A 17,128-nucleotide genomic window follows, 5' to 3' on the forward strand; every position below is an offset into this window, starting at 1 on the left:
CCCATCTCACAGGAACCAGGCACAAAAATTAGGATATAGTAAATCATCTACGCCAGAAGCAAGACCCAGTGGATGGACTCGGTCAGTGGATAAATATTCTGAACAATGTAAAGCGCCGCAGCAGATGTCAAAAGTAACCAGCCATTTTCTTGTTCCTGTGTTGTTTTATGTTGAATTGTTGGGAAAAGTAACTATTTTACATAACCGAATGGAGTAAGTACCTTTAGAACACAGAAAACAATCCTATTGAAGATTTTCCTCCACAACTCTGATAATCATCCAGGTGCCATGGAGTCACTCACAATAAGAATTTTTACTTCAATTTTTAGTAAATTTAAAACATTTTCTGTCTATTAAAGAGAGTTTTCAATATTATTGATCTAATGCGTTATGAGAAGTTTGATCATTAGTGTTCTCTTTTTAAGGTTCCAAATTGTATTAAATCCCTTATCTTTCATTTGGAGGACTTTAATGGGGAATATTACTTCCTTTTGTCATTAGTTCATCCGACACCATATAAGCTTCTTAGAAGAAACTTCTGTAGACAAAATGCTGAACTACACAATTTGTGAGAAAAAGACACAGGATGAAAGATCTATTCTCTAAGAATTTGTAACTTTTGGGTCCTGTTTGATAAAATGACAAAAACACCTGAAAAATGTTGATTGAACACCAAAGAAATTCTTGATGACATATTAAACTGGGTCACTACCAAACCTCCACATAAACCATTAAATAGAGTAATATGCATGCTCATTTATCTATGCCCCACTCTGTCCTGAGTGCTCTTATGAAAACACAAATTAGCTCCCAATTGCCTGATCTTCTCACTATTCACCAACAAAAACTGTGATGCTAACTTTGCATTGCCTCAGAGAAATGTTTATAATTTATCATTTTTATTCTGATCCTGTTTCAAATAAGCATTCCAGTCTAATGCAATGACAAAAAAGTACCACTGCAGTATTGGAATGACATTTTTATGATATCTTTATCAGACATATTCAGTGAAATTCTTTTCTATTTGTCTTCTTTTACTTTTCTGCTATTCTGCCAGTCATCAACTGGATGGAATCTTTAAAAAATAAAAATCAATCTGTTCCTTTCCCTTTCTATATATGCATACTACATAAACCATATACATGTATATTTAGATAATTGATGATAGATACATAGATGATAGATTGATATAGACAATATTCTACCCAGTTCAGCACATTTATTAGTTTTGAACTTATTACAAGAGGAAGGAAAGAAGGGAAGGAAAGAGGGATAGGAGACTGGGGAGGAAGGAAGGAAGTTTTCTTTACCATATTAAATTACGTAGGCCCAACATTTTATAACATTATTTTAGGTAAACTCAATCCTATGAAAAGATGGCTCTGGTCCTTCTTAAACCATGGTTACCATTTTTCAGGGGCCAATGTTCTAAATTATTAGTGACTTAGGCCTTTGGATATTCCTCCTCCTTCCCACCATCTGTCTCTAGACTACTCCATAGATCAGCCCATCAATCAAAAGACTAGAGAAACCATTACAGATTAAATTAAAATCTCTAAATTCATTTTGTGCACATCACTTGCAGGAGCTTTTGTAAATGAAAAATTTAAAATGACTACTGTCTTGATTCATTTGAGTTTGTCTCATTTTAACAGAGACCATCTAAAACAAACACCCAAACTGGCTCCGCTTCAGATTATAATTCATCCTCACTCTCTCTCTATCTTTTTCAATTAGATCATCTGTAAAACAGCCTTCACCCACCAACACCTTCACTGCCTCTCTGGCCTTCTGTGTACACCTGTAATTCTGTGGAAATACCTTTCTCTGTAGCCATCTGCAGGCTGTTCTTTGTCAAATCCACTGACCTCTTCACAGAGACCTCTTCTCTCTGTTGCATTTGCCATTCTAGAGTATCTTCTCCTGGAATCTCTCCGTGGTCTTGGTAAAAGTCCTTTGGTTGTCTGGTTCTGTAACCTCTCTGGATGCTTGACATTCTCCTTCCAATCATCAGCAAGGTCTCCTCACAGGCACAGAACTCACCCTGAAAAAGGGAATCAGAACTTCCAGTCAGTTTTCAGTGTCTTAACTTTAAATATAGACCGACACCCACCCATGCATTATAGGACATCTGAGGAAAGGCTACAACATGAAATAAGGACCAAAAAATACAGACACAAAAGAAGCGGGATACAATTAGGGTAATGCGCTGCTGAGAGGGGGAAAAGTAACAAAAACTTTCTTGTTTTTTAGGTAATTTTCATTAACTAGTTTGTTTATGCCCGCGTGATCTGTTTAGTTGGCTTAGTGATTCCACAGAGGTTTCCTTAAATACTTAGGAATAAGCCCTACAGTATTTACCAAGATTATCTATGCATGTGAGTGTGTGTGTGTGTTGGGGTGCACATCTGACACTCAGCTTGGCATTTTGCTACTCTACTTTAGCTTTCCTTTCTTTCGTATGCAGAAACTCAAGGTTAGACAGAGGTGAAAGGAATCACAGGGCTCGGGTTCCTTCCTGATCACACATGCCGTCTGGGTCAGGCACACAACTGAACATGCTTTCCTTGTCTTTTAGAATCCCAAGGTTGCATCTAAGTGCTTTTAAGTCTCTTTGAACGCGTCATTTCTGCAGATTTTCCTTTTAAACAATTTGGTTAAACTCTTTGTTGCCCAAGCTTTTGTACAATTCCCTAAGGAGCCACAATGTTGAGCAGTTCCTTCATAGCATAAATCTCTAGGTGATATTTGATTTTTTTCAGAACATATCACTCTGGCAAAAATAACTAAGTAAATAAATGTTTAGAGAATGCATCAATAAGGAAAAAAACATGAATTTTTCTTGTTGGTAACCATTCTTTGCCTGGTTAATCCCTCTCATCCAACAATTCTCACTCGACAAGTTACTTCTTTAAGAAAGCCCTGTAAGCATCCAGGTCAACCTCATTTAATGCTAATACAGACCTCAGGAATTTATTTACTAGCACTTACCACAGTATATATTTCTGAAAATGTGTATTGTTGTTTCCCTACCTCTGTTGGCCTAACTATGCTGCAAGTTCCACTAGGGCAGGGAAGATACCTACTTTGCTGACCTCTTGATCTTTACTTCTACCCCACTGGCCACAGAGTAAAGTACTAATTTGTTGAACAATTATAGCTTTACATTCTGGCTATGCAGAACTCATTCACATTCATAACTTTATTTCATTTATTTAATCCTTAATTCCACCACCTTCTAAAAAGCCAGATGCAGAGTCCTTAAAGTGCAGACTGAACATCTGTGCAAAGATGGTCCACTAGGATTGCAAAGCCAAGTAATGTCTCCTCTGTCTCCACCCTCAAGCATGCTTTTCCTTTCTTCTCACCAGATAGTTTACCGCACAGCCTCTATTGGTGCTCAAAACCTTGACACATTTTCACTCGTACTTTATTTTCACTTTTTTAACTTGTTTGGAAGAAGTTTTACCTGCTTAACCATGCTTGACACTAATATTCATTCTTCACCCTACTTCTGCAGATATTTTTGCCAGTGAAAATTGTGTCACACACATGGAAATAGTTTCAAAATTTCTAAAAAATGGTACCTTTAATATTCCATGGTTTGTATTCCAATCTTTTTTAATCTTGACTGTTTTTGCTCCCTTGCACTTCCCTCAAAACATTATTGCAGAAGATTATTTTCTAATGCCTGAATATGTTTCTTTCTCTCTAAATGTAAGCACTCATTCTTTCCATTTCTAACTGTTAAATTGTCTGTGCTATTGTGCAATGTATAACTAAATGAATATGATTTACTAAGTCTCAGATCCTTCAGGTAAGTTTAAACTTCTCTGTTTTGAAAAATTAATTTATTTGTTAAACACAGCACATTAAGCATATATGATGACCTATTTAACATAAAAGAAGTAGAAATTTATTTTATTATTATATATCCTTCAACTACACCGTGCTTTGAACAACATACTGGCCACTTTACATAGACTCGTGGGCTTAACATTCCCTAGGAAAACCTGTCATGTTCAACAAATCTTGAGAATAGGTATTATTCACTCTATATTATGATGACTAAGTAAAGAAAAATATCTAGTTGTCATTATACATGCAAATGACATGGAAGAGTGCTATTTTATCAAGCTGCTAAGTGATCATAATTAATATTAGAGTATCAACCTAGAAATATGATGCTACACTGTGAATGAAATGTTCATCATATTATACTTGTTTAATCATATCATGAATTTTTATCCATAGATGCTTATCTGTTAAGCTGGAAGAATATATATACTTTTACAAGTTTTACTGTCACTTTATTTATATTTAGATTTATTTTAAATTCTAATTATTAAAAATCTCAGGTATATTCCACTACAACAAACCAGTATTCAATTGCTAACAGTTTTTAGTATTTTGCCCTTGTAAACCATCACAACCACATACATTGAGGACAGAGATGAACTATGGCAAGCCATGTTCTGAGATGACTGCCTCAACCAGATTTCAACCAGCCACCCTGCACTGGTTTTGGAGAGTGAAAGAAAAAACTGCTGATTTATTTGAACCCCATTTTAGGATCTTGTTATCAGTGCTGTCATAGTTTAGCGTACATAATAACTAGTAACAAAATAAGCAATGAAAACACAATTTTGTCTTTGAAAAAACTAAAGTATGTGCTATTGGATCAGACACATTAAGAAAACAGATACTGCAAATTTGAAAACTATGAGTCTTGTTATGTCGTGACCATTTCTTTTAAACTGTCACATGCAATTACTTGGAAAGTAAATCACTTGCCATTAAGAGAGGCAACCCTGGGGCTTGGAGATGAAAACTGCGTGTTGCAGTCTATTGAGTGTTTCTTAATGCCTTTAGAAAGGTATAAGAAAGAGATGAACTCAGTCAGAAATTGATAAAATTTCAAGCCAGAGGTAGAATTGACTATAATTCTAGAAGGGATATTTTGTTTGCATTTTGCTTCCACTAGAACACCTAGAAGCTATTAATAGATTGGGTTGGAAAAGTTAATTGTTTATTTAACTCACATAGTAGAAAACAATGCTCCAGATATTTGACATCTCTTATGACTTCTCAACAACAACAACAACAACAACAACAACAACAAAAATGAAAGCCAGCCAGCTGCCTAATGGTAAGGAACATATTAAAACATTTTTATGCTATTAGCCTGTTTTATCATAGTTATAATCATTAAAATGAAAAGAAAGGTGAATGATCTTGGGGATAAATGAATATTTAATATTCAGAAAGATGACTGAAAAGTAATTTGGTGTAATTAATGGAACATAAAATTATTGGACATGAATTAACCTAAAGCAAATTTTTTAAGGAAATGCCATTGCTGAAGAAACAACAAACTATACTTCAAAAAAAATCTGGTTAAATCCTAAAACTATTCCTGAATTTTAATACGTGCACAGAATTAAGTGGGTTGCAAGGCTGGACAGTTTGTTGAAATCTATGGAATAGGGCCACAGAGGGCAGTGAAGAGCTTTGTAAAGGACCAAGAGTCACAGGGAAACATGGCTAAAGGTTTTTGGGGGCTTTTTTGGGGAGGGGGTGATAGCAAGAACCAAAACTAGTACCTAATAGATGTGTTGTATCTCCAAGGCAGCCAATCTTTAAAATTTCTGTTCAGCAGTATTTCATTATAGATATCAAAGTGTAACATCCATGTCTTCCCTTTTTCCTTTCTCATGGTAAGGCCCATTTTGCGTTTATTATATACTAGCCACCCTTTGTGAATGTGATCTCATGGAAACAAAAAAAAAAAAAAAAGCGTGAGCCAAGCACCTTTATGAACAAAGAGGCCAGAGGGTGAAACATGCAAACTATCCTCTTTTCTGAGAACAAGTGAGGGACAAAGTTCACTTAAAGTGTCTTGGGAGGTACTTTTTTCAATTAGATGATTCAAGAGCTAAGTGCTTAGTATTATTGTGAAGTAGAACAGCTAGCCACAGAGACCATTTTTATAACAGAAGGGATTAGGTTGAGGAAACAGTAATGGTGTGTCTGAGAAAATTTGGGTTAGAGTCCAGTGAATGAAATAGCCTGGTGCATAAGCTGGAAGTAGGTTTGTATTTTTGAACAACTACACCATTCAGGAGGAAGTCCTTAACCTAGACATGAGAAATGCCTTAATCTTTCTAAGGCAATCTTTTCAGAGTATAAATTTTGAAATTCCTAGACATGCTTGAGAATCATTTCAACATTTATAGGAAATAGAGCCTTTTCCACATGTAGACATGTTGATAACTAGTCAAGAAATATGCCTGCAAGTTTCCCCAATCTAAAAATGAGATCAATATTTTCTCATATTTACTAAGCTCCATGCTAATATTCGATTATATTTCTTTTAAGTTGTCTAGGGCATAGATGGACTAACCTAGTCTCAGCTGCACTTTAAGAATAGAGAAAACAGCATGAGCTCCAATTTGGACCCAATAAGACAGGGACATAGGAAGAGCCGCATGTTGCCACAAGTTCAAAGAAGTCAGGAAATAAAACCAACTATTATGAGAATGGGATAAAGGGATTGATATGCATGGCTTCCTATCAATGAGGAAATTCTTCCTATTTTACCAATAGAAACAATCTGGAGTATATTTCATTCGAAGAGATGGCAACTTTTCCCACCATTCATAGCCTTTACCCAACATTATGATCCTGGCTTTTAGTCCCAGCTTACCTGGTCCTGGCTTTGATAGCAGTGTTTATTAGCAAAGGAAAATTGGGGAAGTAGAGATTTATTCTATAAGTAGTTTCTACTTTAATTTACTACTTGATGACAGCTTCAAGAGGGTGAGACTCATTGCAGATATTTTTCTTAAATTAAATCTACCCATAGGGTAGCTTTTATCATCAAACAAAATCCAGATCCTTCATGCTGGTAAACAAAATAAAATCTCAATGTTGACAAGTTCCATTCAAAAGGCCAGTCATCTTTTCTTCTTTCCATGAAGCTCTTAGCTATGAGGACATCCTGTGTTAGATGGTTCATTCAAAATATGGTAACTTGAGGTAACTTATTTAGAAAAGGACTATTCACAAATGTATAGTTTCAGGTGTGTCATATAGAAAAAGCATCATTAGGCTTAGTAACACACTGCTACCATCCCATGCCCAAGAGGGCAATATATATATATATATATATATATGAATTCAGAGGGACATAGTCACCAAAGTTAAGAAACACTGAGAGGAACAGTAAACTTCAGTGTACTGGTAAAGACATAACCTTGTAGAGAGAAAAATGACAAGGGAATAACGGTCAGACATCACTCTCATTTCTTGTAATATCATACAGGGATGTGCTAAGGTCAGCCAGTATGAGCGAAAGGAGTATGATATGATCTGAGACACAGGAAGGAAGAGTTGAAAACTGATCTGGAGGCTGAGTGGAAACAATGGAGTACGCTTGCTATGCAGTAGTATCTATCCCTGGATGGTAACTAATTTTGTTCTATTATTGATACTGCAGTCCAAAAGGAACTCATAAATCTCTTTACTGAGTCCAATATTCCAAAGGATGAGAAGCTTTTTATCAATAGATTAGTTACTCTCTCCTAGAGAATGAGAATAACTTGAAATTGACAGTGATATTGAAATATTTCTTCAAACAGTCTCCTAACTCAAAGGAGATGCATGGTCTTCCTATCAATGGGGACAAAGAACAAACTTGGGGAGAGGAGCATCATACCATTTATAAAACCATCAGATACTGGTGTTAAAAATTTCCTCAAGACAAAAATGTCCAGGTACATTTGACACATTCATAATACCCAGCCACACTTGTAGAGAATAGCACTGTTAATATTAGAAATGTATTTGCTTCCTTTCAATATGAGAGTTCTGAGTCTGATCTTAGGCATTTCGTCACAGATTTGCAAAGTGAAGCTCTAAAAGAAAAAATGAGTCTTTTCAGTTGTTTCTAAAGGTCACCATACTGATGATCATAGTAACTTTTAAGTTGTGAGTTCTCAAGTACCAGAAACACTTATGTAATATAAACTGAGATTTTTCTTTATTTTATCTAGTGTTAATAAAATCCACATTTTCAAGTACACATATTTTAAAATCAAAGGGACTACATGTCTATGCTGTATATAATTCAGTAAAATTAGGCCTCCACAATTTTTTTTCTTCTTACTAAAAATAAAACCCAAAATATTTAGGTAAGATTCTACATAAGTCAAAATCTTGAGTGAAAAAGTGTTCTCATATTTTTGTTTTGTTTTGTTCTACTCTATTGAAATTCTAAAATAACAGCATAATACTATAGCATATGTATTTATTATTTAGATTTCTCTAGGTTACAAAGTTATTATGTGGTATATAATTATGCTATTGTACCTTGAAGCGTATTGATATGTATTAATTATATCACAGATTACACAGGTGGTGGTACAATTCCTGAACAATAAATGTTAACACCAAGGAAAGAAGAATGTTGATTTGAAAACAATATCAAAATACTATAAAATAAATCCAATGTCAAATAGTAAAAGGCAAAAGAAAATCTACAAATGTATAGCTAACACATTTTAAGATGTTGAAAGAACTTATAAATAAATCAAAATAATAAACATGTACTCAAGAAGTCAACTACAAATTAAAAGGAGTCATTACGTTAAAATCATTTATTAAATTTGTTTGTATCTCTCAATTTCCACATTAATCTTAATCATAATTTTTAATTTTTCTGGATCACAAAATAACCTGTTAAATCTTCTACTGGTTTCCATTGTTGGTTTTTTCCAATCAAGACATTATCCACATATGAGGTAAATTATTTTAGCACTTTAATTTGGTCATGATTCTCTCTTTAGTTTAAAATGTTTAATTATGTATCATTACCATCAGATAAAGTTCAAAATTCTAACCCATGATTAAATTATTCTTCTTGAGGTTTGGATGGTTAAATGTTAGGTGTAATTGTGACTGGATCAAGACATATCCACATCACTGGGAAACCATCACTTCCGGGTATGTCTAGGAGAGTATTCTTGGAGGAAATTGGCATTTCAATCTGTGGACAAGGAAGGAAAATTCATCTTCAGTGAATATGAATGGTACCATTAATTTATTCATTTCTGCCCATTTTTCTTTTCTCTCTCTCCCTCTCCTCTCTCTTTCTCTCTCTCCTCTCTCTCTCTCTTCTGAACCTGAGACATCTATTTCTCCTGCCTAAGGAAAAGAGAACTGAGGTATATAACAAGTTTAAGAGTAAAAAATCAGTAACCTATATTTTGAACAATAAGACCTGTTGCACAAGGTGACATCTGAAATTGACTGGACCTTCTTATTTTCTCCATGAAGAATTAAAGAAAGCACACATAAATAATATATCATACTGTCTATCTGAAATAACAGAATTAAAGGAAAAAATGGAGAGTTGTGAGGAGCCTAGAAGTTTACTAATTCATCCACATATAATCTTCTACAATTAGAATTTTGGTGATACTAGGAAGAATTCTATTGAATGAACATAGCCCTCCTTCTTTTCCATGAAAAAGAGTTGATCAAATATCTCATGTTATAAGAGAAATAATTATCAAGTAAGAACATAGTAACTATTTAAAATACACTTTAAAAATTTAAAAGATGAAATATAAAACAAACATTGAAGATGGAGAAGACTTCACCAGCCATTTATCACAAAAACTATGAAAATTCTATAATTTTAAATTCAAATAATTTTAAAAATAATACAATGTAGTTTTCTGAGATACTCACAGCAAATCAGCACTAGGAAACAAAACCTTAACTAGAAAAGCTCAAGAAAATAAATATCAAATAAATCATAGTTTCTACTTTGAATTAAGATAAAGTCCAAAGAGCCTTGGTTCTGGCCTAATAATTATTTTAAAATCTACAAAATTATAACTTTCCTTGATTTTACTAGAATGTTGAGATGATAGATTAATTAGGTTAACTAAATGAAAAATGAGCCAAAACCTAGCCATAAAAAGTTTTACATTTTTCAGAGTTCAGAAAATAGTTATAACTAACATAAAAACAGATTGAGAAACTAACAAATTGTTACTAATTTCTTAAAATCCTAATGTTAGCTAAATATGATAGTTTTGAATCTTTGGAAGTCCACATCACAAAAAAAATATTTTGAGCTTCTATTGGTAGTTATAAGAAAGAATGTGGTACAGCAGGAGCCACGAGAGCTTTTTGTGTTACACAGACATGAAAAGCTATCTGCCTCCCAGAATAGCTTCAAAAGAAACAAAATCCCTAAGCCACTGGGGCAGAAGTAGCAAACTCTGCCACTTTTGGTACCAGGCAAAAATCTGTTGCACTAGGGGAAGGGATGGAAGAAAAGTCCATTAGATACAGTGGTCTGGGCTTAGAAAATCCACTCAAGCTAAGTACACCGCACTGACCAAAGTAGAGGATTGCTACCACTGGGAAAGGGTCAAAAAATTCCATTTAACATAGGATAAGAGCATCCTACCATATGCAGAATTTAGAGACCATTCCCCTAAAGATACAAGGAAGAATTAGATTTCTATGGAGAAAAAACAGAAGTATTGAAAATGCTATACCCATAAAAACAAGTAAAAGGATCTGTCTAAAATTGAGTTGAAAGAGAATAACCAAGAAAATTCTCATGGCTGTCTCAACCAGAAAACTTGATCCACACAGCATGAAAGTATAGTTTATATCTGGTAGAAGAGAAGAGCATGGAGAGAGCACCAGGGGGCACACACAGAAGAGGTACACTAAGCAAAAGAAATGTAGGATTCTAGGTCACATACTAAACGTAAAATAACATCATCCTGCCATATGGGAATTTCAGAATTTCACATTATTGACACACTAAAAAACCATAAAGCCAAAATAACTCAAAAACCTAATTTAACTACTCAATACATTGTTTGCACCCCCATAATAATAAACAGACAAAAGACAAATCTTTGGATTGTAAATTATAAAATTAATTAGGTACAAATTGCATGTACTTCATTTCTATTCTTCATGCATCATGTTTGTTTGCCTTGATTTTTTAAGACAGGTTCTTGCTATGTGGTTTAGTCTGGCTTTGAATTTGTTATGTACCCCTGGCTGGCACTGAACTCATGGTAATCCTGTCTCAGCCTCCCAAGTGCTAGAATTACAAGTGTGTACCACCATGTCTGGCTTGCATCATGCAACATTAGTAAAAACCCAAGAACAAAATTGGTTGTCAAGAAATAAAGCTGTTAAGAAAATTAGACTCAGAAAAGACTCAGATGTGAAAACTACCAGATAGGGACTTAATATTAATCAGTAAACTACCCAATGAATAAGTGGATACTGTGAATACCACAAACAAATATATGGATAATTTCATCAAAATGAAGAAGGCTGTATATAATACAGAATAAAGTTCAAAGACTAAATACCTAAAACATAATAATATGGTATCAAACATGATTTTTAGTCATCAGAATGAAGAAAGCAGAAAAATGATGAAATTGAAGATTTGTGGAAATTGCCAAAATGCAATATCAAACAAAATGAAAACAAGATCTTTCAAACATATCAAGTGCTCTACCATTCATATATTTGGAATTTCAGATATAGAAAACAGACAAAAGCTGAAGACCTTTGAATATCTTAAAGAGGAAACAACAAATATAATCTCAGAGAAATTAAAGAAGGAGATGACAAAGAAAAATACAGGTATTTTATTTTAGTATCTTACTCTAACTGCTGAGACCAATGGCAAAATCATTAAAACTTTCAAATAAAAAAAATATTCTTATGGGGTATAAAAACATAAGAATTACAACAGATTTCTGATGACTATGCCAGTCAGAAGATAATAATAAAATATTTGAAGTATTTTTTTAAAAAAAGAAAAGCCCATTAATTTAGAATTCTATGAAATGTATTTCAAAATGAGAAAAATAAAAACTTTCTAAATGGTATTACAACATCTGAAGCTATATTACAGTAATTTAAAGATGTATTCTGGAGGCCCACCATTCCATCATTCCATAGGTAAGTGTGCTAAGATCCTGGGGAGCAGCTGCGCAGTCCAGACCAGTGGGGCTGTGGGCGGATCCCAGCCAGGGTTCTGCCCCCACAACAAAGGCTCTGGCACACCTGCCCAAGCCAAAAGCCCACCCAGAAGGGGGCTTCACAGGAGCACAGGCTTCAGCCAGAGGCCCACCATTCCATGGGCCACAGCCAAGGACCCATCTGGAAAAGAGCCACACAGGCACACAAGCAATACCCAGAGGCTCACCCCAATACCATAGATAAGTGCATGGAGACCCTAGCCAAAGGCTGCGCATACAACAGGAACTGGGGTGCATAGCCCCCAGCCAAAGGCCCTCCCAGACAACAGCTACATAGGTGCTCCAGCAAGAGGCACAACTAAATACCATCCCAAGTGTGCACAGGCCCCAGCCAGAAGCCTGCCCAGACAACAGGTCAGCTCAGGGATCCAAAGAGGACACCATTCTGAACCCAGGAATTGGTGTACTGTTGAGCAGCACAGTAAAGGCTGTTCAGTAGCTTGCTGAGAATTCAAGACCACTGGGTGAGCAAAAAGTCACCTCAACAAAAGCACAGAGGCTGCATCTGTTAAAATGAGAAGACATATAAATAAGTCTCAAAACCAGACTTCCAGATCACCTAAGGCAACACCAAAGGGCAATGAGATGGAAAAATCTGATATTCAACCACTTGGACTCCCTGAACTGGCAATGAAAGAGGATCTGGAAAAAATGAAATCAGAAATAATTTCTCAGATAACAGCAGAGATTGTGCCCAAGTAGAAGACATGATTAATAAATCTAGAGTGGACACAGATTAAAAAAAAATAGAGGAGCTGAGGAAATGATGTAATCCCAACATAGGAAACAAATGGAATCTATAAAACACATGCAAACAGATTTCCAGGAGATTAAAAACTACGTTGAAAGTTTCCGCAGTGGAACGAGCCAATGCAAGAATAGAATTTCAGATATAGAAGATAGGATTGCAATTAGTGACCATGAAAAGAAAAATTTCTTAAAAATAGCAAGGGACTATGAGAAATCAATCCAGCAGCTGCTAGACGATACAAAGAAGAATAACATCAGACTGATTGGAGTCAATGAAGAAACAGGACAGAGTGTAGACAACATAAAAAAAAAACTGTTCACAGAAGTAATAGCAGAAAACTTCTCAAACAGGGGAAAAGAACTTGACACAGAGATAAATGAGGCATATAGAACTCCAACTGGACATGATCAAAAAAATTTTTCACATAGTCATATAATAGTTGAGATTTCGGGAATCCAACAGAAGAACAAAATACTACAAGCACGTAGATAAAAGAAATCACATAAAAAGGAAAGCCCATCAGAATCACAGCAGACTTCTCAACACAAATCCACAAGGCGAGAAGAGCATGGAGTGATGTATTTCAAGCCCTAAAGGAAAACAACCTCCAACCCAGACTGATGTACCCTACAAAACTATCTTTCAAAATTGATGGAGAAATAAGATACTTTCATGACAAAGAGGACCTTAGAAACTTCATGAATACCAAACCAGCACTCCAAAAAATTTTAAACACTATCCTAGGAAAAGACAATGAGGATCACAACCCCAGGAAGCCCTGTAGAATGAATCCATTGGGCACGACAAGAAATTAAACACAAAGGGGTGAATCCAACAAAAAGAAAAAGTCATGAGAAGGATAAGTTAATATGTATCAGTTATAACCATCAATGTTAATCAAAAGGAATAGGTAGAATGGGTTAAGAAGCAAGATCCAACAATATGCTGCATACAAGAAACACACTTAATTCAAAAAGAAACTCATAGACTGAAAGTTAAAGGGTGGAAAACAATACTCCATGTGACAGGAACCCCCCCCAAAAAATCAGAAGTAGCTATCCTCTTTGCAGATCCAGTGGATTTCAAACCAATGCTGATTAAGAGAGACAAATAAGGACACTATGGCCTTGTAAAGGGAACAATCCAAGAGGAAGAGATGACAATCATTAATATATATGCACCAAATACTAATGGGCCCAATTATATGAAACAAATACTAATACACATGAAAAATCATACAAGCACTAATACAATAGTAGTGGGGGACCTCAATACCCAAATGTCACAAATAGATAAATCAACTAGACAAAAAATAATGAAATACTAGAACTCAAACTCTTGAACAAATGAACTTAACAGATGTTTACAGAGTGTTTCACCCCACAAAATCAGAATACACATTCTTTTCAGGTACACATGGGTTGTTCTCCAAAATAGACCACATACTCATTCATACAACATGTTTAAGTGCAAAGGAATTGAAATTATCCCCTGTATATTGTCAGACCATAATGCAATGAAATTGGAGATCAATAGCAAATGAAACCACAAGAATTTCATTAACATATGAAAATTGAACAACACACTTCTGAATAACCAGTGGGTTACAGAGGAAATTGAAGAAATCTGGCAGTTTCTACAGGTAAATGAGAATGCCAATACAACATATCAGAATCTACGGGACACAAGGAAAGCAGTCTTATGAGGGAAATTCATAGCAGGGAATACTAACATTAGGAAAACAGAGCGAGATCAATTAAACAACCTAATGCTGAACCTCAAGCTTCTAGAAAAAGAAGAGCAGGACAAACCCAAAGCTCATACAAGGGAGGAAATTATAAAGACCAGGGCAGAAATCAGTATAATGGAGACTAAGAGAACAATACAAAAAAATCAAGCAAAGAGTTGGTTCTTCGAAAGAATCAACAAAATTGACAAACCCTTAGCCAACCTTATCAAAAACAGGAAAGAAAAGGCCCAAATCCATGCAATTAGGAATGAAAAGGATGAAATTACAATGGACTCAGCAGAAATCCAGAGGATTATCAATACCTACTTTGAGAACCTATATGCCAATTAGATGGAAAACACAGAAGAAATGGACAGATTCCTAGATACATGTGAATTACCAAGTTGAACAAAGATGACCTAAAAATTCTAAATGACCCAATATCAATCAATGAAATTGAAAATGTAATTAAAAACTTACCAACTAAGAAAACCCTTGGTCCTGTTGGCTTCACTGCTGCAGTCTACAAGACATTTGGAGAGGAACTACTGCCACTCCTGTTTAAACTCTTCAGTGAAATTAAAAGGAAAGCAATACTCCCAAATTCATTCGTGGAAGCAAGATCACCTTGATCCCCAAAGCAGAGAAAGATCCAACTGAAAAAGAGAACTATAGGCCAATCTCACTAATGAACATAGATGCAAAAATCCTTAATAAGATACTGGCAAATAGAATATAGAAGATCATCAAGAAGATCATACACCTTGACCAAGTGGGACTCATCCCAGAGATGCAGGAATTGTTCAACATATGCAAATCAATCAATGTAATATACTGTATTAATAGAGGCAAGGACAAAAATCATATCATCATCTCAATATATGCAGAAAAAGCATATGACAAAATCCAACATGCATTTATGATAAAAACTCTCCAAAAACTGGAATAGATGGTCTCTACCTCAATCTGATAAAACCCATCTATGAAAACCCAACAGCAATATCATACTAAATGGTCAAAAATTGAAATCCTTCACACTAAAATCAGGAACAAGACAAGGATGTCCACTATCACCACTCTTGTTCAATAGAGTTTTGGAAATATTAGCCATAGCAAGAAAACAAGAGAAAGAAATAAAAGAATAAAGATAGGAAAAAAAGAAGTCAAACTGTCATTATTTGCAGATGACATGATACGCTATATAGAAGACCCCAAGAACTCTACGAAAAGTCTTCTAGACTTAATAATCAAATTCAATATAGTAGCTGGATACAAGATCAACACAAAAAAATCAATAGCTTTCCTCTACATGAACAACAGACTGAGAGAGAAATGGGGCAAACAATTCCTTTCACAATAGCATCCAAAAAAATGAAATACTTAGGAATCAACCTAACAAAAGAAATCAAAGACCTCTTCTCTGAAAACTATAGCACTCTGAAAAAGGAGATTGAAGAAGATATCAGAAAATGGAAAGACATACCTTGCTCCTGGATAGGAAGAATTAACATAATGAAAATGGCCATACTTCCAAAACTGCTATATAGATTCAATGCAATCCCAGTTGAAATTCCAGCACCATATTTCACAGACCTGGATAAAACAATCCAAAAATTCATTTGGAACAAGAAGAGACCTAGCATAGCAAAAGCAATACTAGGCAATAAAGACAGGGTAGGGGGTATTACAATCCAGAACTTGAAACTATACTACAAAGCTACTATGATAAAAACAGCATGGTACTAGCAAAGAAACAGACTTGAGGACCAGTGGAACAGATTAGAAGATGCAGGAACAACTCCATACACACTCAGCCATCTCATCTTCAACAAAGGAGCCAAACACCCTCACTGGAGGAAAGATAGCCTCTTTAATAAATGGTGCTGGAAAAATTGGGTTTCAACTTGCCAAAGACTACAACTAGACCTATATCTCTCACCATCACTAAACTAAAATTAAAGATCTAAATATTAAAACAGAAACACTAAACAGACTGGAAGAGAGGTTAGGGAGAACTCTTGAAGACATTTGTGTAGGAAAAGATTTTATGGGGCTGGGGATTCTGCCACCTGCATAGCAAGTGCAAGGTCCCCAGTTTGTTCCCCAGTAGCAAAAAAAAAAGGAAAAGTTTTTTTGAAGAGAACCTCAGTTGCCCGTAAACTAGCATAAACAGTCAACAAGTGGGATCTTCTTATTAAAAAGCTTCTGGACAGCAAGAGAAACGACCAACAGTGTAAAGAGACAAGCCACAATGTGTGAAAAATTTTTCACCAGCTGTCCCCCAGACAAAGGGCTACTATCTAGAATATTCAAGAACTTAAAAAAAATCAGACCTCCCAAATTTCAAGACCCAATCCAAAAATGGGCATCTGAAATGAACAGACATTTCTCAGACAAGTAAAAGCAGCAAATAAACATACGAAAAAATGTTAAACATCACTGGTCATTCTAGAGATGCAAATGAAAACAACACTGAGATTCCACCTCAACCCAGAAAGAATGGCTGCTATCATGAAATCAACCAATAAGAAATGCTGGCAGGGCTGTGAGGAA

At 35.2% G+C, this 17,128-nt stretch overlaps 1 long non-coding RNA gene across 3 annotated transcripts in view; it reads left to right on the forward strand.

The window, feature by feature from the left end:
• The window catches only part of LOC101711282 (uncharacterized), an 82,805-nt gene that overhangs the window by 46,912 nt on the left and 18,765 nt on the right, over nucleotides 1-17,128 (forward strand). For all 3 annotated transcript variants that reach the window (XR_015452330.1, XR_205305.3, XR_015452329.1), the window contains one exon: nucleotides 1-17,128. This exon is cut by the window's right edge and continues 18,765 nt beyond it. This is a non-coding gene — a long non-coding RNA (uncharacterized LOC101711282).

The sequence above is a fragment of the Heterocephalus glaber genome, unplaced genomic scaffold, assembly GCF_053883595.1.
Source record: "Heterocephalus glaber isolate CG9 unplaced genomic scaffold, H.glaber_assembly_v1.0 deba00001444, whole genome shotgun sequence".
NCBI classification, from domain to species: Eukaryota; Metazoa; Chordata; class Mammalia; order Rodentia; family Bathyergidae; genus Heterocephalus; species Heterocephalus glaber.